The 27,600-nt window shown below is 47.1% G+C and overlaps 1 long non-coding RNA gene and 1 pseudogene across 7 annotated transcripts in view; both read left to right on the top strand.

The window, feature by feature from the left end:
* Window positions 1-27,600, top strand: part of LOC141585337 (uncharacterized) — a 128,523-nt gene that overhangs the window by 57,014 nt on the left and 43,909 nt on the right. The gene's annotated exons all lie outside the window — the stretch shown is intronic.
* On the top strand, window positions 16,981-17,076 carry LOC120367241 (U6 spliceosomal RNA; annotated as a pseudogene).

The following is a 27,600-nucleotide window of genomic DNA, read 5'->3' as shown; positions in this document are numbered from 1 at the left end:
TTGTGCTTTTGTTCTTTGTTGTGTAAAGTTTTGAAAGCATATAGTCCTTTTCCCTCAAATGGCACAAAAGGTAATAATACTTTGAGTAAAGGAAGAAGGCAGGGAAAGTTTCTGACAGGTCAAGAAAATTGAGTATATAGGCCTTTGACAAAAGCTGCAAATAGAACCACAGAGTGCATTATTTCTTTCTTCGAATGATACTTTGTCATTTTTGACATATGGCTTGTTTTTCTGAAATTGGGTTGTTTTGAGACAGTATTCTGTGAACTATAACCTTGGGGATAGAGTCTCTACATTCTTTTGGATAATCACCTCATTTTTTTAAACAAGTAGTATTTACCCAACTGCAGTAACCAAAGATAGAAAATCATCTGGTTGTTTAAGAATTAAGGTGGGCCAGGCGCGGTGGCTCAAGCCTGTAATCCCAGCACTTTGGGAGGCCGAGGCGGGTGGATCACGAGGTCAAGAGATCGAGACCGTCCTGGTCAACATGGTGAAACCCCGTCTCTACTAAAAAATACAAAAAATTAGCTGGGCATGGTGGCGCGTGCCTGTGATCCTAGCTACTCAGGAGGCTGAGGCAGGAGAATTGCCTGAACCCAGGAGGCGGAGGTTGTGGTGAGCCGAGACTGCGCCATTGCACTCCAGCCTGGATAACAAGAGCGAAACTCTGCCTCAAAAAAAAAAAAAAAAAAAAAAAAAAAAAAAATTAAGGTGATGGGCTAAACCTTCCATTGAATGGTCTATGTTTATGTAAGAAAACCAAGTTACTTTATGAAGTAAAATTGTGATCTTCTGTCACTTTTCTTCCCTTCAGTCCCTAGAAAAGAAGCCAAGCAGATTGATTCAACCGAGTCCAGCCAGGGCCGGGAATAGCCTTTTTGGAAGATATCTTGTATTTCCCTGCTTTGTAAGTGCAATCTGTAGTGTGATTGCACTTAAAATCACCTGTAGTCATGGCTGCGGGGTTCCTGTGAGATGGCTGCACACCTCAGAGTACTCTGTGGAAAGTCTGTGGACAAAGACGGGGGGATGGGGATTACTAGGGCTCGGGACCCTGGGCTGCCACTCCCCGCCCTTACTGTGAGCCTCCATGTCCCTGCCAGACCCTTCATGGAGCTTCTGCCTTGAAAGTGGAGGCATCAGGACTGACTTGCAGGTAGTGAAGGGGAGGGTGTGGGGCTGAGGAGAGAATAGGCGGTGAGCATGCCTGTTAGCCTCTTTCTTGCTGGGAAGCCAGGAATATTAATAGCTTCATCACATTAATCTAAAAATAAGGCCTATAAAGTCCTGACACTCCCTGAAGACAGGCCCTGCTTCCTTAATCCTCCTGGATCTTTCCAGGTCAGAGCAGCACAGCGCCCTTTCCCCTGGAGGCTAGAGGGCCAGCCTCCCCAGGCTGCCGGAGTGGGCCTCCCGTCTGTGGCTGGGAGAGGCCAGGCTTCTGAGTTGGGTTCTCAGCTTCTTTTGCTTTTAAAATGGCTTCCTGTGCTCCCATTTCCTGTGTGGCCCCACAGGCATCCTTGTTTCAGGCTCTCTTTTGGTCTGTATTCTTAAGCCCCATAGCACTTGGTGATGCCATCTGGCCTGTTGTCTGTCACTTGACCCTCACCTCAGCACTGGGGTGTGCAGAGCACGGGGAGGAAGCCTCCTGCCTGCCTGCCACCTGGGGGCCCAGAAATGAAAACACGGCTTGCACTGAGGTCCTTCTGTTTCCTGTGTATTTTCTGCCCTAACCCTACCCTGCTCACACAACCCATCGTGCCGTGAGTCCCAGCCACCTACCCTCAACCTGTCCTTGGTGGACACCCCTTTTGCTGCTTTGCTTTCTGGAGCCCAAGTCTTATGAATTCTACCTTTAAAAGTCTCTCCGTGCTGACCCGTCCTTTGTACCCCCGCTGCCCTCACCCTCCCCTCTCTACCCCTAGAATCAACCTTTCACACTAGGGCCAGTCACCTCCCCCACAGAAGGCATGTGATGACAGCCTCCTCCAAAAGGGGCCAGGCCGGTCACTCCACAGCTTCCAGTGTCCACCCCGTCGGGTGCTGACAGTCCTCAGATATGCTACAGAACGGCCCATCACGGGCCAGCACTGGCCATCCCAGACACCTGGGGGCCCTCTCCTCCCTCTCCTCTTCCCTCCCACCCTGAGTCGTTCTATAAGGCCCAGATGACTCCTCCACTGAGGGGCTCTCCTGAATTTCTTCTGCTTGAAAGAATTCCTCCTCTGTCTTCTGTAATGTTCGGCACCTCTCTTGTGTCCGTCACCTTACCCTGCAGTTTCGTATACTTGCCTTCCTCCCTCTCCAGGTCCTCAGCCTCCTGAGGGGAGCAGCCATTCCTTCTTCTTCCCCAGGAGTTTGCTGCATGGAGTTGAATCTGTTCTGTCGGGTCGGCTTCCCACCTCTGCGGGGAAGGTGAATGGCTTCAGGTTTCTTAGGTCAGGGTGACTTCACAGGGTATTCTTAAATGTGACTTGAAAATTTGGGAAGCGACCTTACGTTGTCCGTCACTAAAGGAGAGGCAGGAAATCGAGGTGCTTTTTCATCACATTTTGCTTCGCCGTTTCTGAAGGGGGTTCTGTTGTGGTGCCCCCGGAAGGGCCCTGGGTCAGACAATGCCAGGGGCTTCATGAAGGCTGGCCAGCATCCCCACTGTCCCAGCTCAGCTCAGCCTGCCTATTGTCCCATCCTTGTTTCTGTACGCTCCTCCTTGCTTCTGTTCCACTGCCAGCATGCCCTCTCCAGGGGGATTGTGGGTCCAGTTCTAAGGCATGGCTGTCCTTCTAGGGAGGAGGTCCTCATCCGTTTAGAGGGAGTGAAATGGGAGCTCAGAAGTCAGAGGAAGCTTTTCATTCCCAGAGAAGTACTTTAAGGCAGGCAGGTGTGTTGTTTGTGTTGTTTTTAAGTGAGACAAATGTGCTTTTCAAAAGACTCTGTGTGTGTGCTTACACCCCTGAGTCTGCTTGAACATCTAACACCTACCAGCTCCCTGACAAGAACATTTGTGGCAGATAAAAGGCATTAAAAAGTCCTAAGAGTGAAGCGGGATGAGTCACAGAGAGAGTGAGCCTGCCAGAGCCTTTAAGAGCAGCGGGTTGCAAAGCTTGAGTCTCGGTTTCTCTTTTGCTCCCTCCTCCTGCCAAGCTAGGGCTCACGGGTGGGTGTGATCCTCTCCCTTCCTCGGGCCCCTACACCTACAGACCTCCCACCATATGCAGAGCTCTCCAGCCCACAACACGCCCTGCTGGGCTCACCTGGTGCCTGAGGGTTTTGCTTGCCAGCTAGGGCTGTGGGAACCAGCCGTGGGCTGCTTTTGCCCTACATGAGGAGACGATGAGCAGAGAGTCACTGTTTGTCACCCTGCAGCATTCATCACAGCACAAGGAAACAGCAGGGCGGTGTCCCCCTCTCCCCCAACACCCCCTTCCACCCCCGGCTGGAGAGATGAGAAAAGTGCTTGCAAAACGGCTGAGAAAATTTGCAGCAGAGGCTCACAGGGAAGAGTGGGCTCAAAGCACCAGTGGCAGGCAGCACCTCTATTCTCATCTATGCAGAGTCACTCCAGTTTCTAGTGCCAGGCGATCACCTCGCGCAGCCGCACCCTCCTTGACTTTCAGCACTGGGTGCCTCTTTACACTCAAAAGGGAGGAGGACATGCCCAGTCTTTTGTGGAGCTGGGCATCGTTGTGGAAGAAGCTGGGAAGTTTTGCAGAGCCTGCTGCTTTTTGAGGTCTTTCTGTAGTTGTCAGAGCAGATTTAAGAAATGTAGGTTCACCAGTGAGATTGCCAGGAGAAGGGGATACTACCATTTGTAGGGGAGGCGAATGCCTAGAGATTTGGTGGAAGATGTATTTGGAGAGTAATGAGGATGAGTGGCTAGATGGGGATGTGGGGGTTGGCGCAGTTGGGGAGTCTTGGAACCTGCTGATCCAAGGTGCCTGGGAGGACAGCTGACCACACCTGTTGTCTGTGTGTATTGGCTCCTCATTAGAGCCCATTGCCTGTTCTTCCAGGGGCTTAATTGAAAGGAAGTTTGAACCACAGCCTTGTCTTTCTCCCAAGTCTGGTTGGCACCCATGGGTCAGAGCTGCACGGACACACCTGTGTCCATCGAGAGGACAGAAACTTCACAGACCTTCAGTTACGTGTGCCCCACTCTTACTAAAGTAAAGGCTTTTGAGGTGATGGGCCCAGCCCATGCCTTGATCTGGAAGTGCTTTAGGGTATACCCTACATGTGTTCGGGGTATACCTGGGTGTCCTCAGCAGCCGTGTTCCCCGTGCTATTTTGTATTCTGAGGTCAAGCTCCTCTGAAGAGCCACTAACTGCCTTTGGTTCGGTTTTAGGACGTTTAGTCATGGGTCAGACTGTTGAGCCTCCATGGTTGTGAGAATTCCAGGGCTCTAGGCTGGCCTTGCATGTGTCAGGTTGTGGTTCTGAAATGCAATTAAACATGATAAGCAGCTCCCTTTACCCTTTCAAGTCACAGTGCTGACTCTTGGAAAGAAATCTACAAATAAAAACGTGTTTGCATTTTTATTTATGTAGAAGCAGGAGATGGCAAATTTTTAACCCTATTTTCAATCAAACCTGGAAGAAAAAATGTTAAGATTTGAGTAACTAGTTGGAAACTTGCCTCTCGCCGTTCGTTTCTATATAGGTCTGTTTTTTCCTGATTACCAGACTCAGTAAGAGAACGAAGTGTGTGTAGTCAGTGCGTAGCGTTCCTGTTACCTGTTAGACCGTAATAGCCCCACGGGACATGCAGAAATGAGACTTGATTTATTATAAAACTTGAAAGAATCAAAAAGGGAAGAAAAGAAAGAAAAGCAAAGAAACTAGCCACAGATCTGCCGCATCAAACAGCCAATCAGTGTGCCCAGCAGCATAAAAACGGCGCATCCTGCAGCCAGCTGGCAGCGGAGGGGGAAGCAGGCTCCTCTACCTGCTTGTTCATTTGACAGGAACCTCGAGAACTGCATTCATTATTTGGGTCTTAAACAAGGGTGTCGTTTGTAGAAAGGGTTTTAATTTTTAACTGCTTTTCCAGGCACAGTGTTCTTACCACCATACTGCAGTTTATGCAGGAAGTTAATTGCTTTATTCTTTTACATTGACCTTGAGAGGATTTTCTATCTAAGAAAAGTGACATTTTGGTTTTCTAATTTAGAAGCACAAAGGAAGTTGAGAGAGATAGTGTATGAGCCTGATTCACACTTTGGGGAAAAGTGCTCTGGTTAAATTATACACTCTTGGAACTGGGAGCAAAGATAACATTATTAGACTCAGGCATTAAATATGATTAATGGGACAACAGGGATAACGTCGATGCCCCTTCGTGTGTACGGCCAGCTTGCATTTCATCCCTGAAAACTTGTGTGGTTCAAGGGCTTGAGTGAACACCAGTGAAGGTCTGTGCTCACAATTCTGACTTCCCTGGCAGTCACAAGCAGTACTAGTAACCCTTTACCTACAGTTTCAAAGCATGCTGTTTTAGAAAAAGGAGGACCCTTCCCCCAATAAACACACTAGTAGAAATGCCAGCCCTTCAGGGAGGAGGGTCAATGTGAGATGAATTAATGGATAGAAAAGAGAAGAATCCAGAAACTTGGTGGCCTGGAGGGATGGGGAGATTAAACTTGCCTGAATTAATTGTCATGCTGAAGCCATTTTACAATGTATATGTATCTCAAAACATGACATTGTGCACCATTAGTATGTTCAGTTTTTACTTGTCAACACAAAATAAATGAAAAAATCATGCTGGCGTCTTTTAAAAGGATAGCCAGGGCTGGGTGCAGTGGCTCACGCCTGTAATCCCAACACACTGGGAGGCCAAGGCGGGCAGATCACAAGGTCAAGAGATCGAGACCATTCTGGCCAACATGGTGAAACCCCATCTCTACTAAAAACACAAAAATTAGCTGAGCTCAATGGCACATGCCCGTATTTCAAGCTACTCCAGAGGCTGAGGCAGGAGAATCACTTGAACCTGGGAGGTGGAGGTTGCAGCAAGCCAAGATTGCGTCACTGCACTCCAGCCTCAGGCGACAGAGCAAGACTCCATCTCAAAAAAAAAAAAAAAAAAAAAAAAAAGGATAACCAGTTTGGCTCTGCCTGTCAAGCTGACGGGTGGCTTCCTGTTGGAACCCACTCACTCCCGGGCTCAGGCAGGGGCTGGTAGCTCATGATGCCAGCACAGGCTTCCAGGACACACTTTGATGATGCTTTGGCATAGTCTCACCTCACAGTGGAAAGACCCAGAGTTCTTACTCAGCTGACAGAGAAAGCCACATGTAAAACTCAATTATTTTGGAATGATAATGATGGAGGGACAAGGGTGATCTGTGGCTGTCATCCTCTGCCCCTCTGGGGAATATGTGATGTCTTCGTCTCCTCAAAGAAGAATAAAAGGCGGGGACAGGACTTCCCCTGGGGGTTAGTGTGGTGGCAGATGCCACCACATACACTTTCTAAATTACTAAGGGGCTTCTGCAGCAATCCAAAATGCAAAACAAACTTGAAAGTAATTTATCTTCTTATCCACATCAAGATCAGGGTAATATTTGTGTGTGTTCTTATATACTTGAAGTAAAAATTAGAATAGTCAATTAACCCTATCAGGAAACTTTAATACTTCCATTTTAAAAATACCATCTTCACTCTTTTCTTTGAAAAACTCCACAAATTACTGCTTACTTTTAGATTCTCTCCCGGATTTTCATGTACCTTCTAGGGATTAAAACAGGAATATATCTGATATCCATCTGATATTTAGAAATTACATTTACTGGTATGACTTTCATTCTTTGTTATTACTGTTATTGCTATAATTGCCAGCACCCATTGTTCATTCATTGTGGTGTGAAAAACAAAATTGATGAAAGTTTATTTTTCTCTCCCTCTCCAGACCTGCCCTCTCTATCTGCCAGTTCTATCAACAAAACACTCTGGGTAGGTTTTGTTTGTGTTTGTTTTAATCCCTTCAAACTTCTGGTTCCTGCCCAGTAACTCCCGAGCTGGCTCTCAGGTGCTTGTCTGCCAAAAATATGCTGACTGCATCCCTGAAAATTGATCGTGTATTAAGAACTGCCGAGAAGCTCAGCCACTTCTGGGGCCAAGTCACCACAGCCAGGTCCACAGCGAGGGGGAGCCCTCCCGGCAGGCAGCACTGCCCTGTACGCAGGAGGTTTGAGACAGGGAATATGCTCATGGGAAGTGGTAAGAGAATTAGAAGGGGCAGAAACAGGGACATGAGGAGACGGGGAGCAGTGGGGACAGAGTGGGAACAGAAGCAGGAAGATGTGTAGAAACTGGTAGGAAAAAAGAAGCAACCAATTAGAAAAATGGCTGATAGGATGTTGATAATATCACAGGAATGTTTTTAAAGCGGAAACTGAGAAATGAAGATACCAGATAAGTTCCACCTGCAGAGGCCTGGAAAGGTTGCCCGATCCATGTGGGGCAGTCACAGTTCCTGAGAAAGAAGGGCAGTTTTACAAGGGCATGGGAAGCTAAGTAGGGTGCAACTTCTAGAATTGGGGATAACAGCCCAGAGATTGTTTGAGACAGAGTCTCACTCTGTCACCCAGGTTGGAGTACAGTGCTGTGATCTCAGCTCACTGCAACCTCCACCTCCTGGGTTCAAGTGATTCTCCTGCCTCAGCCTCCCGAGTAGACCACAGGCATGTGCCACCACACCCAGCTTTTATATATATATATATATATATATATATATGTGTGTGTGTGTGTGTGTGTGTGTGTGTGTGTGTGTGTGTGTATTTGTATTTTTAGTAGAGGTGGGGGTTTACCATGTTGGCTAGGATGGTCTTGATCTCCTGACCTTGTAATCTGCCTGCCTTGGCCTCCCAAAGTGCTGGGATTACAGAGCCACCGAGCCCCGTCTGAGTCTGCTTTTTTAGCTGATCTGTTGGAATGTCTGAAGCCCAATTGCCAAGCACGCACTCTGTACATTATCTTGAGTCCCCTTTATGACAGTGGTACGTCCTGCCTCTGCCCACCCAGGCACTCACTTTCCTCTAGGGAGACAGGCAGGGAGCAGGTGGGTACAGGACAGTTTCGGTATGGGGCTGCAGGAGCACCAAGGGGGAAGCATCACCAGCCTTCGAGGTTAGGCAGTGCAGTTGAAGCCAACACTGGAGGAGGGGGAGAGGGAGCTGTAGCACCAGCTCTTAGTTGTATAACATTGAAAGTGGGTAGGCTGAAGGGGGTGGAACCTCAGAATCTAAGAGAATACAAAGGAGGGTAGCAGTCCATCTTTCCCAAGTGCATAGTCTGTTGTTTTTTTTTTTTTTTTAATCCAACTATTTTTTAAACTGTACTGGGCATATGGTACCTTCCAAGACCAAGAGACAGCCAGATGGAGTTGAGAGGGATCATGAAACCTATTTTGTTTTAGCAACTCTTGGGCTGCAAATATTGTTCAGCTTCCACTCCCTCAGGCTGCAGGAGCTCATAGCAGTCTGAGTTCCCAAGGGTTCATGTGGGCACCACTGTGGCTCCTCAGGCAAACCACTGGTCTCTCCATGAAGTTGCATCCTTTAAGATCCAAACAGAAATTATCCATTCCTGAGTCATCGTAAAATGAAATGGAAACACCATGGAAAGGGGAAGGCTGTCCACCATTTAGGGAATTCCTGGAAGTGGCACGCTCTTGGTGCATGGCTCAGAGATGAGCTCCAGTGAACGTTCACCATTATTATCACTACAGTCCCACATCTGCAGTGACCCAGGGGTGCAAAGCGCCTGCACTGCAGGCACTGTCTCTCCAACCTCATGATGCAGGTCAGTCAATAAGTTCCCTGCAGTCAGATCTGGGGGTAGGGGTGGTGGGGGAGTGCCTTGTCATGGCTGCGAACAAAGAGGAAGAATAGAGGGAAGGGTAGATTCATAGAAAGATGGATGGAAGGATGGATGAGTGTAGGGGAGGAAAAGAATGTTTCTTCCTCTCCTTATCTTAGGGTCTCCAGCTGGTACCCTGTAAATTAAACTGGCAAATGACAGCTTCACAAGAGAAAAACAACAAGACATTTATTAACATATGTATTGTTGGTGTACACATGGGTGCACCCAGCGAGGAGTAACCAGAGAAATGGTTAGAACTTGCCCTTGTAAAACATCATAGGCTAAACAAAGGAAAAGGGGCTTATGAATTTTGGACTGGGAAGGCCAGACTAAAGAGGAGAGGTAATAGGCCTTTAATTACTTGAATGCCCAGCAGCAGTGGTAAGGACCCTATGCATGGGCACATAAAGTAACTCCTCTCCCTTTCCAGGAAGGGGAAAACATCTTTTACAAATGGAAACTTTCCTTGTAAGTGTAAATTTCCTTTACAAAAGAAAAACTGTTGCCCTCTTTTTAGAGCTTTGCCAGCGTTGGTTGTTCTCAATGGCCTTTAGCTCAAAATCGTCATGTGCCAAAGAGGCATATTTTGGGGTGGCATATTCTGCTGCCCTTCAGATGGAAGGAATGACAATCTTGTATCCATAGTCAATTTCTAGTTGACCTTTTGCTCTTCCTCCTCCCCATAGCAATATAGAAGTTCAGTATAAGATTTTACTTCTTTTTAAAAAAAAATTCAACAACAGTTTGTCAAGTACCTGCTGTATCTCTGGTACACACTCCTCCCCTCAAGGAGTTCATGACTAAAAAGGAAAGGTAAGAATAATTCTTGGATTACTTGAATGCCCAGCAGTGGTGGTAAGGACCCTATACAAGGGCATATAAAGTAAACTAGAAGTCACAAGGAAGGTGTCATGACTGCCGCCTGGGAGCTGACCTTGCAGGATGAGGAGGGTCGGAGGACACAGATAGCCCTGCATGGAGATGCCTGCCCATCCCTGTGGGAAACTGCAAATGGTTCCTTTTGGTTTGCACATTGTTTACTTGGAAGTGGGGGTAGGGTATGGCACTGGCAGAAATAAAGTAGAAAATGTAGGTTAGGACCCTATTATGAATATCCCTAAATGCCAGTCTAAGAAACATAGGCTTTTTGTCTGTGGAACGTGGAGTAATTGTATACATACTTTGGAATACTGTGCTGCAATTAGCATATGTACCAACATGAATTGACTTCTGAGACCTGTGGTTTAATGAAAAATGTGAGTTGCAAAAAATATGCCCAGTATGATATCATCAGTGGAAAAATGGTCCACAGAACAGTTCTATGTGTTTATATGTTGTTTTCTATGGGTCTGAAAGGACCCGCACCAGACTGCCAACATCAATTACCTTTGAAGCAAAAAGAAGAACTAGGGTTTGGGAGTGAGGAGTATTGAAGGGGGATGTCAGCATTTTTGGTAGTCTTTTGGTTTTATTTTAACAGGAAAATATTATCTTGCCATTAAACTATAATTTTAAAATTCAAAAGATAATGGAGTCATTGGCTTAATTCCTGCTCTAAAATTTTCAGTTAGAACTTGCACATCCGGAGAATTGGGAAGATATTCTCAAACCACACAAAATCCAGGGATTTTTTTTTTTTAAGCCCCCACCTCCCCCACCTCAGAGCCTGCAGAGAGAAGGAACTCTTTAGACCGCATTTCTCCCAGGCCTGGATGGCCTCGTTTGTTTGGTTCATTGATAATCAATTTTAGGTGATGAGGGATGCTCTTGACCCACGTTGACCTTGCAGCAGCATTCTGCGTTCCTGCCCATGACTAGATTCCACCCTGTGGTGGTGGCTGGCTCCGGGCAGCAGTGGTGAGTATGTTTTTCTCTTTCCTGGCACCAGGATCATTTTCTTGGAGAGTCTCTGTGGACGTTGGCAAATAGTTTTGGCCTTCTTCCAAGAGATTGGGTTTATACCAGTCTAAATGAGGCAGGCATTTAATCAGTCACCCAGGGAACAGGCTTGAGGCCCTCTGGTGTCTTCTTTATAATTAATTTTTAACATTTGTTTTCAGTATAAAATTTGGGCCTTTATCCTCTTTGAAATAAAAACATAGCATGCATATTAGACTGTATTGGCACTAAACTTCACACACCATTCTTTTATTCCCTTCCAACTATTAACTCCTATTAAGCAAGACAGAGGGGATAATAAGATCCCCCTGCACTCCCCCGCCTGGCTGGCTTGTGTGATGCTTCATCCTCTGTAATTGCCTTCGGTGGCCAGGCTCTTTCCTATCATTAGTGTGCATCAGAGGCTCCTTGTCAGGGCCCGGCCACCTCCCAAGCTGCCATGTACCCTTTTTGCCATGCATCCCTTTAATGCCACGGCCTTTCCCAGCCCAACCACTGGGAGGCCCTGGTCCACTAAAGTTCTTGTTAACAAGACATGGGGGATATTTCTGGATTTTTAACCCTGAAACATACACTTGAACTGCTGGAGATGATTTCCTATTTGTTCATTTGATTGACCTGCTCTTGCATCCAGAGAGCCCAGGCCTGGGTCAGGGGGACCCAAAACAGCATAGTGGTTCTCAAACCTAGATATACATGAACAACACTGAGAATGCTGACTGTAAGTGCAGATTCTGGGGCCTCTCTTTAGACCTACTGAGTTGGAATCTTTAGGACAAACGGAAAATTAACTAGCAACTTTTTGTTAAGCTGTGTAATTATTTGCAAGTCACTGGGTAAAGTGATCGTTTTTCAGTTTCTTTCAGAGAAGTTTCAAGACAAACATATCCTTAACCTTCAATACCCTGGACTTTCTCTTAGGGCTGCTATGTACCCTTTGTGCAAATTAGAAACAAGAACCCTTCTTTCTGGACAGCAGCAAGCAACACAGGAGGCAAGACTAAGTCTGCGGGGCTAAGGATGGATTTCAGCCCCATTTACCACCTTGGCCAAGAGCCTTTGTGCAGTTAACACCCTACACAGTTGCACATGGCAACCCTGCTTACTCTGTGTTCTGATAAACAGAATAGCTACCCTTGATGTTGGAAACAGATGCTCAGTGCTGCAAAGAAAAATCAGCACTGAGACAAAGGCTCTCTGAGCAAGGCAATCTTTACTTCCTGCAGGAAGGGCATCTTCACCAGCCATCTTGCCACAAGAGTACAACAAAAAGAAATGGCAGGCATATTTATCCTTTATGCATTTGAGGTTGTCCTTACTGCTGTGTCTGATCTCCATTGGTGGGAGCCAGACCTCACAATCTAAAACTAAACTTGATTGGCTAACAACTTAAAACTTTTCTAAACAAGTAAAGCAATGGAGAACAAAAAGGAAGTCTAAATAAGGAAGGGGCATAGGCTGTGAGCTGGGACATGCCTGTGAGCACATCCAGCACAGATATCTTGGTTAAAGTACAAGGACATAGAATGTACTACGTGTCTGCAAGCATGTCTAACAGCTACATAGGACAGGGCTTAACAAAGAATTACCAGCAAAAAGCCAGAAGGCTTTGAAGAAAGTCTTTAAAACAAATTATTGTTTCTAACATATATGATTTATTCTTTAACAAGAAGGGAAACTTTGAAGAGGAACTTTCCTACTCCCCACACCTAAGTACCTACATGTGTAAGCACACGGTCAGCTTTTTCTTATGTAGTTATTATCAGTAATGCCAACAGCAACGCTTAAGGATTTATGTTGAGAAAACTGAGGCTTGCAAAATCTGATTTCTCTAAGATAACACAGTCGGAAAGAAGCAGAAGATTAAGACCCATCCCAGGCTCCGACGTGGCAAGCCAGTTGGATGGATAGGAAATTATTTACAGTCAGTGCCTTGCTTCTTCAACAAGACCATGGGTAATTCCTTGTCCTCCTTCCCTCTGAGAAAACCATTAACTCAGGAGCCTGCAAAAAGGTCCCTCAGGCCAAGAGTTAGCTGCCTGTCTGTGCTGCTGAGTGAGCAGAAGCCTTAGGCCTCCTGATGATGAATGAGTAAGTGTCTAGGGAGCACCAGGAGACCTGGGTAAAGGGCATGTGACATGGTAAAGCATTAACGATTGTGTGTTTATTATTAGCAAAAGTGTCACTTTTTCTGGCCAGCCACCATGATTAAAAGTCCAGTTTCTCTTTTCAGTTTGTGTAGGAATTGTGAGCAAAGGGCTGAAAGTCAGAGAAGGATCACGAAATTGGACTCAGCAAGGATTCCTTCCTAAAGCTGTCCTGTCCTCTGGATTAAAAGCTGTTTTCTGTCTTCTGGAATAATGAGCTGCCCTGAGCAGCGCCGACTTGGCTGCCAAGGGAGGTTCGTGCTAGTTGCCACTTCTCCTCGGCAACTGTACCATTAGCCATGGCTGCGTTAGGAACCCCCAGAACTCAGTGGCTTCCACAGCCCTCAAGTGTTATCCCAGGGCTGCAGGGCAGCTGGGGCTCAGCTGGTCCAGGGTTGGCTCGGCTGGGCTCCTGTGCTTCAGGCTGGGCTCTGTCCCTCCCCAAAAGTCTGTGGGTCAGCTGGGCGGTTGTGCTTCTCATGGCCCTCATTCCCCATGGACCAGCAGGGTAGCAAGGCAAGCTCTGCTCGTGACAGCAATAGAGGAGCATGAAGGCAAGTGAAAGCTGCTTCTTTTCACTGAGGTCTCTTGAGACCTCGGCTCCAAACTGGTGTACCATCCATCTGCCAAATTCTGTTGGCCAAAGGAAGTTCTGTGGCCAACCTAAAGATGGAGCACAGAAGTAGGGTCCTCTCCCCTCTTTAGCAAAGGCACGTGACAGGAAGTGCAAAGGCATGTGACAGAAGACAGAGAGGAGGGTAAGAATTAGAGCCAGTAGTTCCCCCAGCACAGCCCCTCATCTCCAGAGGCTCATTTGGTGGAGCTTTTCCCTCCTGGCAGGCAGCTGGAGAGCCTGGGGCCCCCTCCTCCACATGCTGTCCTCATCAATATGCTTCACAGGGCACAGAATTCACCCACCAGGCTGCTCACATTTGCAGAGAAAATCTGTCCCACATCAAATGTTTCTCATTCAATTCTCAAAATCTCTTCTACATTTTTTCCAAAAATGCCTCGCTCACACTCTGAGATCACAACCTCAGTCTTGCTCCCTTTCTTCATCTCTCATAAAATCTGAACTATGCAGACCGTCTTTCTCATAACCATGGTAGCTCGTTGTTGGCCCTTCCTTGAGTGGCGCTGGTCCTTCTCAGAGACGGGGCAGGGATTCCTAGCCACATTGTGAGTGCATTAGTAACTCTGGAAAGGGGCCACAGGCTTCACGCTTCATGATGCCTCCTTACGCCCCTCACCATGTGAGCAACGTCATCTCCAGGGCCATCCATCCCAGACCAAATGGCAATTTTGAGGGGTCATCTAATCTGTTGGCTCCTAAAACTAGGTGGACATTCAAATCAGCTGGAAAGTTGAACACAAATTCAGATTCCCGAGCCTGGGCCTGGACAATAGCAGGGTGGGGCTGGAGGGTGAGCTCATTTGGGAGCTACTAAGTCACTTTGCCTGCTGACCCATTTCCATTTGGAGTGACAGACTATTCCAGAAGCTAAGCCTCTTAGTATCTATTACTCAAATCAGACATGGTGGCATTATCAGTGTTATGCAATTTTTTTTTTTTTTTTTTTTTAAGATAGGGTCCTATTCTGTCACCCAGGCTGGAGTGCAGAGGCTCGATCTCAGCTCACTGCAACCTCTGCCTCCCAGGTTCAAGCGATTCTCCTGCCTCAGCCTCTTGAGCGGCTGGGGTTACAGGCACCCACCACCATGACTGTCTAATTTTTGTATTTTTAGTAGAGACAGCGATTCACCATGTTGGCCAGGCTGGTGTCGAACTCCTGACCTCAAGTGATCCACCCACCTCAGTCTCCCAAAGTGCTGGGATTACAGGCATGAGCCACCGCACCTGGCCTAAATGTCTTCTTATTAAAGCAGGAGGTTCACATTCCTGCAGAATCTGCAGCCTTGTTCTTGTGTGACCACAGGTAATGGGAGACAGCTTACATCCTCTGGCCCTAAGCGTCCTCTTTTATTCTTTCAAGAATCAAAGTTGAATAAATAGGTTAAATAAACAGGTTAAGCATAGAGAGATCAGTCACTCTGAACTTTACATTACCTGCTTTAGGGTTTAGGTTCTTCAGATCACCTCCTAGGGTTCAAAACTGAGCGATCTCTCCAGTAACGTCCTACCTAAGGCAGACTGTGAGGGGAGGGTGAACCTCTCACCCCCATCATCTCTGTGACTGTTTAAATAATTCTTTTGAAAGGGCACTGTGACCAGGAATTACAGACTCAGCTTTTAGACTCAACTTACTTCTTACTCTGATCTTCCTTCCCTAAGTCATTTTCCCCCTCTGAATCTCAGTGTCTTCCTCTAAAAAATGAGATGATTGAATTAGATCATCTAGAATCTTGCCACTCAAAGTGTGATCCATGGGGCTTGTTAGAAACACAGAATTTGAGGCTACACCCTAGACCTGCTGAATCAGAATCTGCAGGTGATTCATGTGCACATTACATTTTGAGAAGCACTGTTCTATTAAGTACCTTCCAGGAGCCTCAAATTCTGTGCCTTTGAAACCGTGGTTACCCTCCTATACCTTTCCTGTCATTCTCTTCCAGTTCCTTTTGTGAAGGCCTGTCTTAAAAGCCATCTGGTCCCTGGGCCTTCCATCATCAGCATTGCTGCTGATTCATTGTGCCGCCTTCTAGGTAAAGAGGCCTTGTGTTCTTTCATGCCAAGGATGAGGGGCCAGGAAATCCAGAGCAACTTAAAAGCCATGAAAAGTCAGGAAGAAAACTGTATAGTTAAAATTCTAAGCAAGTCTCATGCAAGTCTGGGTCACTAGACACGTCAGGATCACAAAATAGATCGAACGTTCCGAGAGTAGGGAGTGGCAGAAAGCAAGTTAGAGAACCAATACGAGGAAAATATTACAGAAGCATGCAGGACACCTATTTTCCACTACTGCTTGTCAAAAACATAGGCTGATACACACCCAGGAAAAAAAGCCTATAAATTTCCCTTGCTCTTTTCGTTCACTGTTTTGAAGAGGAGTTTACCCTGGAGTTGGAGCTGTGTGGATTGGCAATTTATTTGTGAATTGTTTCCTGAAACCGAGCTTCTCCTCTCAGTTTTCTGTTGTTCACTACAATTAACCACAGTTTGGTGGAAACTTCCTTTTCCCCCAAGCCAACCCCACCCTACTGCACCTCCTTTAAAGGATACAACCACCTAAATTACAGGCTCCCAAACTAATGGAAGATACACTTTTCCTGTGCTCTCCCAGAGCCTTCTGATTTTTTCCTGCTTCTTTGTGGTAGCACATAAGCAACTATTTATTCTCATATATTATTCTAAGGGAACATGGACAGTGTATGCATAAAACAAAAGAGTTATTCTTCACTCACATCTCAAGGCTTAGTCCGGGAGCCAAGGGCACTACAGAGCTCTGAGACATTGGATTAGAGGCAAACTGACGTAGTCGTGACAGAAAATAACCAAAATGTCTGTGAACCACTGTAATAAGCAGTTTATTGAACAGATCCTGGGTGGGCCAAGGTCTTTGTAATGAGAATTAAGTGAGATAGTCTGCATTCACCTTTCTGCAGGTAAGGAGACAGGTGAAATGATTAATTGCTCAAGGTCCTAGGCCCAGCAAGTAGGGGTGAAGGTCCAAACCTAAGCCTCCTGGCTCCAAAGCTCCTTCCCTGAGCCCCTGTCTCATCCATTCTGGCTAGGAAATGCCCCTTCCCCATCAGCCTGTTTCCCTGCATACAGTTTGATTTTGTTTTCAAACTGGAAATTATTTCTTCTTAGTGTTCCAGACCCGGGTAGCAGTCTCCTCCTCTGGGCAGCCTTCCCTGACTCCCAGTCACCCTCATTCTACTCCTGGCAGCCCTACCAGCTCCTTTTTTTGAATGTAACAAGCACTCTTCTCATAAGTGTCTTAAAGTGAATTCTCCAATGGTCTTTCTTTCTCATTATTAGATTCTGAGAAGCTCAAGTCAGAGTCCATATCCCTGACTAACCATCTGTGTCCTTCCAAGTACCGGGCACAGTGCCTGGCTGGAATGTCCATGTCTTTTCCTCCGTAAGATAAGGAATGTGCAGGTTGTGTTAAAACAACCCAAATAAATGATACAAAAAAGATTAGCATGGCCCCTTCGCAAAGATGAAATGCAAATTCATGAAGCATTCCATATTTTTTTAAAAATTTCTTTAAGGAAAACCCAATCCAAATAGAAGGCATGTGTGTGCATGCATATATGAATGAATATTTCTCTACACATGTGTTCTATTCTATTGCAACCTTGCACTTCAACATGTATAAATCATAGAAGGAGATGGAGCTAAGGCTATTTCAGTGACTCATAGAAGCAAGATGGCAGGGACTTGCCCTCTGTGGCAGGAAAAACCTCTGTCAAAACTCAGAGTCCTCCGACATCCTAATTAACATTTCATAAGATGTCCGGGATTTTTTTTTTTTTTTGCTTTTGGTTTTTGTTTTTGTCTCCATCAAAACCTTGACTTTAGCCATTATTCATGCAAAACTGCTGTGAACAGGGGTCAGCAGAATGTGGCATATTCAGAAAGGTGAGCAGATGTTCGTTTTTCCGTGTGGCTTCCTGTGACAGACAGCTCTGTTCTGAGGCTCAGAAAGGGAGAGAACGGACTCAGAGCACAGTGACCATGTGAAATGCACAGATCACCCCCCAGGTTGGGCTTCAGGGCAGTTCGTATGGCATAGAGGTTAAGAATGTGAGTGAGCCTGGTTTGCAGTGGATAGCCAAGTGTCTTTGGGTGACTGCAGGCAGTGAGGTCAGTTGTTCCCTCCTTCTGTGATCTAAGAGTAATAGTACCTTCCTCAAAAGCTGCTGAGAGGATTAAGGAAGTTAGTAGATGTGAGGCATTTGGAACAGCAACTGACACACGGTTAGTGCTGTGGTTGTTGGGTTCTTGCTAGTCTATCTGTTACTAGACTGGAGGCTCCCAGAAAGCAGGTCCCTCCTTGTCATCATTTTTTTTAAAATATAGACTCTAGCATAATACATCAGGAGGGTGGGTGTTCAATAAATTTTGTTAAGTAAACAGGTATTGCTCTTGGCCTTAGTGGTCAGGTTGGAACAAGTTGCGAGCTGATGGAGAAGTAGAGGCACAGAGCTTTGTGGAATTTAGTAAGCTCCATTTTGTAATCAACGGTTGTTTCTTAAAACAAAACTGTCCACAAGCCCTATAACCACAGCAAGTCTAAGCAAAGGTTCTCAGCTGAACCAGTGAAAAGCAGTCATCCTCCAAATACCAGAATCAAGACGGAGAATAACATGATCCATGACCATTCATTCATTCATTCAATCATTTCTTGCCTCAGGTTTATTTGTACAAATAGCACAGGAGGACCCCAGCACCATGCAGATGGCAGCCCAGAGCAGGGTGGGGCAGTCACACCAGTCCTTCTGTCCTCATGTTGGCAGACAGAGATATCTACTCTGAAGCCTTTGTAGGGCCTGGGCACCTTTGGGAGCCTGAGCTGGAACTGAAGCTGGAGCTGCAGCCTGGGCCTTGGTTTGATCCTTGTCCTTGGCCTTGTCCTTTGGCCGGCACATCCTAAGCCCTTTGGCAATGTGGGCATGAGCATGCTTCACAAGCTGGGGTGGGCAGCATAGGCAAGCTGATCAAGCTTGTGGCCTACACCCTGTGGGATCTTGGGCTTAACCTCCTTGGGCTTTACGAGGGCTTTGATGGCCTCGGCACGTGCACTCACGGCCTTGGCCTTGCTGGCCTGCGTCGTCTTTAGGCCCTTCTTGTAGTGCTTCTTGGCAAAGCGCATGTTCCTCAGGAACTTGGGGTCCACCCCCTTAAGAGATTCGTATCTTTGTGATCAGGGTTTCTTGATACCATTTCTGTGCCTTTTTCAGGACTGGTTGTGTGTGGTGTGGTTCTTGGACTTGGCCATGTCTGCACAGCCGGTCACCCATCCTCTCCGCAGCCTGTGTTGTGCCGCCGCCCGTAAGTCGCAGATGACATCTGATCCATGACCTTTTAACTACATGAATTCTACTTCTAGTGAAAGCAGTGGATGCAGATGAATGTTAAGGACACCTGCTTTTTAAAAAGTCTCACTGTCTCTCTCTTGCTGTTGTGTTATTACTAGAGCTGTAGCTAGGTCACTGCATCTTCTGCAGTTTTTAGGAAAGGGTCAGTGTGACAGAACGGGCCTTGCAGAAGGGAGAAAGCAAGGCAGGCAGGAGAAGGAGCAGAGTTCAACTTGAGCCTCTGCATTCATCCTATGAGTGGGTCTCATCCCTGTGGTGACAGGTACCAGATGGGCCTGGACAACTTGGTGTTTAGTCTGTACTAATACCTCCTCCTGGTTTGCTTCTCCCCTTGGCTGCCTAAATACGGGTAAGAGAGTGATGTGTCCTTGCACTGGCACAAAGGGGCTGACAGAGTCCTCAGAAGGAGGGCAGGGTGAGCATCCCTGCTGGAGCCAGATTCCCTATGAGTCTGACTGCCCATCAGGTCTCTGCCAGAGGAGACAGCCTTGGAATGGTTGTGGCTTCACCCAGCATGTGGAGATACCACTTGGTACATTTGGGAAGTTAAGCCAACCATGAGCCAGAAGGGCAACTTGGTTTGTCTCAGCAGGAACCCACAGCTGCCATCACGAGCTGGGAGCCCTCAGAAGGGGTCCTCCTCCCTCATTTCCAGGAAGATTTCCTGGCTGATTGGGTCAGGATCCCTTGCTGAGATAGCTGCTCTGCAGCTTGCTGTTGCATGGGGCAGGGAATTGTTGCCATTTCAAGTGAACAACGAGTTTCTCAAACCAGAGAGTCCATATTGTATGTACCCTCTATGTCTCAGTGCATGTGCGTGCTTGGTTCTGCCCTCAGTACCTTGGGTGGACAAGAGGGTGTGAAGGGAGGGGTAAGATATTTGGATGGTGGATTAGCAGTCTTAGTTTGGATTCCCCTAGAAGTATAAGCTGTGTGCCTGGGAGGTAAGCCCAGGCAGCACTGGTTAGGGGAGAGGGGAAGTGAGACAGGGAAGGAGGGAGGCCAGGACAGCAGAATTCACTGGAGTGTAAGTCACTGCAGCCCCCGAGGAGTGAGGGAGCTGGGTGGGGCGTTCATACACCAGCTTCCCACAGTCAGTGGGTCTGGGCTGCTCCTGGACTGTTAATGTACAGGCACTTCCAGCCTGCCCCCTGCAGGCCAAGGCAGCCTCAGGCCGAGAGTCCAAGTGCACACAAAGCCCTGGGTGGACCCAGCAGGTGCCAGGGGGACGGGACTGGGCAGCCCCTGCTACAGTTGGCTGGGGGAAGTGATGTTTGCTTTTGTCTTTAAAGCAGATTAAGATTTAATCCATTGTATAAGAGGGAAACCCAAAAGCTGAAGTGTCCATGGACAGACGAATGAATCAACAAAATGTGGCCTGTTTGTACAATGGAATATTATTCATGAGGAAGGAAATTCTGACACATGCTACATGGATAAACCTTGAAGATCTTATGTTAAATGAAATAAGCCAGTTGCAAAAGGACAAATATATAATTCCACTCACGAGGTACTAGAGTAGTCAAATCCAGAGACAGAAAGTAGAATGGTAGTTTCTAAGGGCTGTGGGGTGGCAAGTGGGAAGGTATCGTTTACAGGGTACAGTTTGGAAAGATGAAAACGTTACGGAGTTAGATGGTGGTGATGGTTCGGCAACAATGTGAATGCACTCAATGCCACAGACCTTGACACTCAGAAATGGTCACAATAGTAATATTTATGTTATATATATAACATTTACCACGATAAAAGTAAAGAGAAGAGAAAGAGGGAGACGAAGGCCCATCATCTGAGTAACTTCTCCAGAGCTACTCAGTGGTTCTCTGCTGAGGTCATGAAGAGCCTGTGAAGAGGTGTCTGCTATACCTGACTTCACCACCTCCTCGTCAGCCGAGGACTCTATGGCAGGGACAGAGTAGCTGTTCCTGGGTATTATAGCTCAGATTGATTTGAGTCAAGAAAGACTTTCTGATGTGTCAGAGAATAGGCCCCTTCAAATGACTCAGCTGGCTCCGAATTCCATCACTAGTTTTTGTCAAGAGGAAAGTGAAGCTGGTGCCTTGGGGGCCTACTCTGCATAGGAATGCTGCTCTGCACCAGAGGCAGAGGGATTAGGTGAAAACCTCTGCCCCTTCGTTAATGTCTTGCAGGCAGGTGGGCATGTGGACAGGTAGTAAGTGATATTTAGGCAGAAACCTGAAGGTCAGGTTACTGAGGCTGCCAGGTAGAGGGGGATGGAAGGGGAGCTGGGGAAGGGTGAGCCATCCTCATGGGAGGGATGAAAGGTTAGAGTGGCAGGGAATGACAGAATCAACTTTTCTATTTTAAAAAAATACCTTGTGCTGCAATGGGGAGAATGGATTAGACTGGGGGAGGGTAAGCAGAGGCAGCCAGCTGGAGAATAACTACAAGCTTCCAGGTAAGATGTTGACAGGGTGGCTTGCACCTGAGTACAGAGGTGATGTCACTGGCCTCACGTGAAGATCCCCTAGGAGGGTCAGGATATAGAAACACTTCAGCATCTTTGGAGAAAAACATCTGTAAATCATAACCTACTTTTAAGTAGAATTTGCAATGTATTTAATCAGTTGTAATGAGGTCAGATTTATATAGAAAACTGAAACCGGACATTGGAAACCTCATTTTGGGTGGCTTGGAGGCCAACAGAGGTGGGGCTGACTCTCACTGCACCTTCTCTGGTGCACAGGGCATTGAGAGACTCCAGGACGGGCTTTGCCATCTTTTATTCATCTATGCCCCTGTCGTAAAACAGAGATCATACTCTGTCTTTGTATGCTTTCTGTTTGTATCTCATTCTCCTAGATGCTCAGAGATAAAGAGCTACACAAAATAAAAAATTGTGTCTCCAGAGACCTTCAGTCTGACTGGGGGCTTTAGACAGGGGCTGGTTAAATGGGTGTCTTTTGTAGCTGTTCAAGGCAGCCAAAAGTAGGACATGATTAATTGTTTAATGATAAATGGGACAGAAAATACAGGACTGTAGGAAGCCTCAGTAAGAGCCCCCTAGGGTTTTCCAAGCTAGATCTGGGCTCCAGAAGGATGCCTAAGATTGGGACAGATCAGAGAGGCTTGGGTGGGCTCCAGTGACTCACTGGAGCTGCAGAGGAAGAGTCATTCCTACAGGTGAAAGGAGGTTGCAGGCTGCCCTACGGCTAGAAAGGGACATCTGCACTGCATGCCAGGGCCAGGGACTTGTGCGAACTGGGAAGCCAAGCAGTTTTGAGCTGGTGCGTGATATGTTCAATAGTGTTTCTAAGACTATGTATTTGCCACTAGAGTGAGAGACTGCAATGGAGAAGCCATCAAGGAGGCTGATGAGAGAATATCACGAGAGAATCAAGAGGTGGGGCATGGATGGAGAGGACATGGAGGGGCAGATGTGCCCCGCATTGTAAACCAGCCAGGTGAGCTGCAGGCTTCTCATCAGGTTTCAGTGCCTGCACTGGATTAGACCTGGGGGGTCTAAGGACTTGACCCCAGCTGCACAATTATGAGACTCTCTGACAAGGAGTGGGGGGTGAGCTGAAGGCAGGTAGAAGCTAGTGTCAGGGTGGAGGAGGGGGTAAGGGGTAATGGCCCTGGAAGGGGGTCGGGAGAGCAACATGAGTTATTTCAGGTATTCTGACATGGTGTGTTGGGGGGCATGCAAGGGGAACTGTCCATCAGATCCAACAGGAAGAGGAAGCAGGGAAAAGAAATGGCCATTGGATATATCTTTTAGAAGCCACGGGGGCCTTCAAGAGTGTGAGGTGTATATAGGGTCGCAGAGTTGTGTGTCGGGGCCCAGGAGGAGACAGATGGCACACTCACTTGGGTAATTTGAGGAGAGTTTAATCAAGGGATCATGTACAGAGGTGTAAGCATGGCAGCCAGCCTGCAGGGACCAGAGGAGGGGCCTATAACCAGAACCTGAGAGAGCCCTGTGTAGAGACGGGCCCTGAAGAGTGAGCCCAGCGACCCAGCGTCCTAACCATACTCCCCTCTTGCTAGGAGAAAAGAGGGCCATTGATGAAGTCCCTCCCTACCACATGTCAGCCTTCTGGAGCTCAGGGCCTGGTGACAAAGGGAGGAGAGGGGATTGGGGAAGGGCAAGCGGAAGACATGATAACCAAGCTGCAGGGTGAAGGAGACCGGGATGATACAGCCCAGACGGAGCGGCAGGTTAATGGAGATGGTGGAAGCAGAAGGAGGTGGGTCCTGGGCAGCCCAGCAGGTGATGGTTGGAGGCTAGGAGCATAGCTGTGGTGCCTGTGATGGCAGGTGGGGGAGGGGAGTGGGGGTGACTAGAGACCAGTCAAGATGGGAAAGGGGTGCATTCGAGTCACAGGTTATGTCACTGGTCAGTCCTCCTTCCAGAAAAAAATGAAAATAAAAATCATAATTAAAGAGAAAAGAAGAAATATACTTGAGTAACCCATGAAGACCAAGTTATAATGATGAAGAATACCCAGTGAGCTCCCAGGAATCGATGAGCCTTTCTGTCCTACCATTTGCTTTTATGAAATCAACAGGAATGAGAATTTTCAAACTCTCCCTCCCCTTAGTTTATTTTCCCTGAAAGTCTGACCCAACTGGTGCATGAGAATACTTTCCTTAAACAAGTAGCCTGGTAGGAATCCATTCTTCAGAATCTGCATGTTTGCAAGATTTGCCCTGGAGCAGGGCCACTCAGGCTTTCATGCGCACTCGTGGGGATATTGTTCTATGTCTGTGCCCATTCAGCAGGTCTGGGGAGCCCAAGATCTGCATTTCTAACCGGTTCTCAGTGAAGACCTGTCGGCCTCTGGAGCCACTGTGAGTAGCGAGGTCCTAGGAGAGTTTTTCTAATGATTAGGATAAAACAAACAAACAAGAGCCTAGATGTTTGCGGTGTAAGAACCAGATGGTATACATCTCCACAAAAGAAACACACCACGTAGCAATGAGCTTGCTTCTATCCTGCCGCATCGCCCTCTGCTGCCCCTCTGAATAAATAAAGCCCTGCTTCTCCAGGAAATGTTCTCTGCTGGTACACACTGGGTGCCACTTAAAAGCAGGTGCTGCTGGCGGCAAAACCTTTCATGCACATTGTAAATTACCTGAAAAGAGCAGTGTCATCATAAATAGCTTGGCCGCCTTCTTTGCTGATTTCCTTCTTCTTGAAATAGTTCGCTAGTTCACACTAGATGGTTTTTTACAACCACCCTTCTCTCCCTGCCCCTCACACACTAGAAGTGGTTTCCTTCAACTTCTCGGGGTGATTTGAGTTCATAGATGGAGGCAGACGTTTCACGAGCTCCTGTAAATGCCTCCTTAACACTGCTAAGTGCAAGGCTGGTGTCCCTGTCCTTCTGACTGTTGCCAGTAAATTTTTTAAAAGGCAGATCCCCAGTGACCATTGCACTCATTAACTGAAGAGGCCTGTTACAGTTTTACTGGATTTGAAGAGTACGGCGCATTTGAGGATAGGGATTTCTCAGACCTTCCTCACTCTGGCCTTCCCTCACTCAGGAAAAGCCGATGGGAGGACAGCCAGCAGGCATCTGGCTTCTCAACTCCCGAGGGTTAGAAACTGGGACCTGCCTTCACTCACTATTATTATTTAGTTCTAATCTTGGGGTGACAAATTGAGAGCTAGAGGTGTAGTTATTGTCATGAGATAGTTTATAGTTTATAGGTGGAAAAACCTGTCTAACTGCCTCCCTCTGGTCCCAGCTCACCCCCACCCCCTCCCACTGCCTATTCTAAAAATTCCTTTGTAAAATCCAGATTGGAGCATTTGTCAGCCCATGTGGTCTAGAAATACCTGGGTTCAGCCATCATTTTCTCCTCTTTCCTGATTGTATTCTTCACACCCTCTCAAGCAAAACAAGTTCACCTGTAATCTCTGGCTCATGCTAGATTATGGAGACTTAATTTACTCCAAGTGGGATCACCCCCTCACTTCAGAAAGCCTGGGGGGAAGCATCTGCAGCAGCATCCTAATAACAGCAAGCACTCGTGAGCAGTTGCTGTGTGCTGGAGGCTGTACCAAGCCCTCTATGAGCAGTAGCTCATTGCCATATCAGATGCCTCTGTGAGATGGGGGTACAGTCACGTCCCCATTTCACAGAGAAAGAGACTGGGATATGCATGGGTCAATGTATTTGACTCGGGGCAGTCAGTTAGGACTAGTGGGATTAGGCCTGCCCAATTCCAGAACCCAAGCTGTTAACTCTGCTCTATAGTGCTAGAGCCTGCTTGAGCTGTTTGCACCCTAGCCAGATATGTTCATTAAAAGCCTCAATCATTTGGGGGTTTGGAAATTCAGGTGACCCAGATTTGAACAGCTCCTTAATTAAAACACCTTAGTCTAACAAGGTCCCAACGTGGAACTAGGTAGTGAGTGCCCTCCTTTGAGTGTTTCACAAACATCTGTATCCAGATTTTTGGTAAGGCACATCCTTTTAATGAAAAGTCCCATTCCTGCCTGTGCACCTTTTCAGGGACCCTGAGGAATCTGTGTTTAGGTGCTCAGCTGGTACCCAGCTGCAGCACTGTTCCTGGGAGCCTCGGCTGTAGTCGCGTGTCTTAGGAGAGTCTGGATCTGGTACATTCATTTCTGTCTGATTGAGTTAGGCACCTCATACATAAAACTGCCAGATCCTGCCTGGAGTGTCTCTGAAAGCTGGGGTATTTTGTTGGATCGAGCAAAATTACAGCTCAACCGAAGTCTGTTGTGTCCCTTCTAAGGGCAAGCCACAAAGAGGAAAGGCCGGATGGATATATAAAGCACAAACCCTGTGTCTAGGGCCTTAAGGACACTAGCAGTGACAACGTATGTCAGTCCATAAAGCACAGCATGGTGGCTTTATAATGTGCAATGGATGGCTGCGGAAGGAAAGATTGCTGGCCAGCAGGGAACTGGAGCAGCCTCATGGAGGAGGGTGGCATTTGAGATGTGATTGAAATGAGGCAACAGGACTCAGAGAGGCAAAGCCTTGAGGAAGTTGGGCACTGCCGGCCTCTTTAGGATTTTGAAGCATGTCTGTCAGAGTCTGAAGGCCTGAAGCAGGGTTGCCCTGTGGGCTTGGGAAGAACCAGGTCTAGATCCTCTACTTTTAGCCAACATCTAGAATATTCCTGCACCCAGAGCTTTGGAGACATTCTCATTTCATTCTAACCCCCATCCCTCAGGGATACAGACTTTATTATCTCCATGTCACAGGTGAAGAAACTGAGGCCTAGAGAGGCTACAGGACTCACTCAAGGCCACACAGCTAAACAGTGGCAAAGTGAGGGGTGAAGTCCAGCAGGCCCTCTCAAGTGGCCACGCTCCTTATCCAAGATTTCTGCCTCACAGTAGTTAACCCTTCTCGTGGAGAACCAAGACTAGTCTGCAGAACCACCAGGCTTGAACAGCACTGGGAGCTGCCCCTTCACCATGAATGAATTCAGGTGTCTTCAGGCCAGATCAGCCTCTGAACCTACACCCTACATGGTATAGAAGACGGAGATGCCTCCAGGGTTGAACAGCCACACCACAGGGGCAAGTGAGTGCCGAAAATGTTCTGCTTCTGGCCGGCCAGCTGGCAGCTCATTGGCCAGCGTGTGTGCAGAGCCCCACCAGGGAGTGTCCCGCCAGGGAGCTCCTGTCTCTTCTGAGCACCCTGAGGCAAAAGGAGACAAGGCATAGCAGATTAAAACAGTTGAAGGCACATCACTTGTGCCTCCTTGAGGCAAGCCATAAATACATAATTCTCGAACCTGCTATTCTGATTCTGGCTAATATGTTTTAACTGTGGTCTGTGGGCTCTGGAAAGCAGCTATGAGGAGCAGAGCAATAAATTGGATTGTAAAAGCACAGGATAGAAAAATGATTGCAGCATTTTTACAATTACCTGGTTTTCCTCAGTCCACAGAGGAAAGAGTGCTTTCTCTTTGTACTTCTGCAGTAAAAGATGTATCCAGGTTAAGTCCATGTCACTATTGTGTCATCATAATCTAGCATGTATTGATTGTTTGCCACTCACGGAGACACACAGCCTCCCAATTAACCCTTGGGCCCACCAGACCAGGCAGGCTCTTCTATCGTGTTTCTGCTTTTCACACAAGTCAGCTGAGACAGAGGGGCCCAGCAGGATTGAAAGTCAAAGGGCTAGTAACTGTGGCAGCCAGGACCCCAACGCAAGGCGCCAGATTCCAGAGCATGCTCCTCCCAAGAGGAAAAGTTTTGCTTTTGCATTACGTTACTGTGAGGAGAAGGAAAATAGGTCAATTTTCATTCTTCAAATCACATTTGCAACAGGGATTCAGTCTCTGGGCCCTCCAAAACTCGAGCACATGGTCCCTCTAACTGGAGCAGCCAGGTCCCCTCTTTGTACTGGGGGCTTACAGGACCAATGCTTTGTGTGCAAGCACACTGCTGCTTTCATTACCTTCCTGCACATTATTAAGAATACCACAAAAGTGAACTTAGATCCATTGTACCAAGTACAAGCCACTTTCTATTTTTTGCTCTTCTACTTAAATTTTCAAAGATTCTAAAATAGCAGTTGCCGTTTTCTACCACCTTCTCTTCTGAAATATTTAATTCTTCCTTGGGCGGTTTAACATTGTGTTGCCCAAGGATTAACTTCCATTTTTGAAGAGAGTCTATTAGCCAAGGCATGCAGAAAATGGATTTCACCAAGTGGCA

Source organism: Saimiri boliviensis, chromosome 8, assembly GCF_048565385.1.
Source record: "Saimiri boliviensis isolate mSaiBol1 chromosome 8, mSaiBol1.pri, whole genome shotgun sequence".
NCBI lineage: Eukaryota > Metazoa > Chordata > Mammalia > Primates > Cebidae > Saimiri > Saimiri boliviensis.
This window is presented reverse-complemented; position numbering and strand designations above follow the sequence as displayed.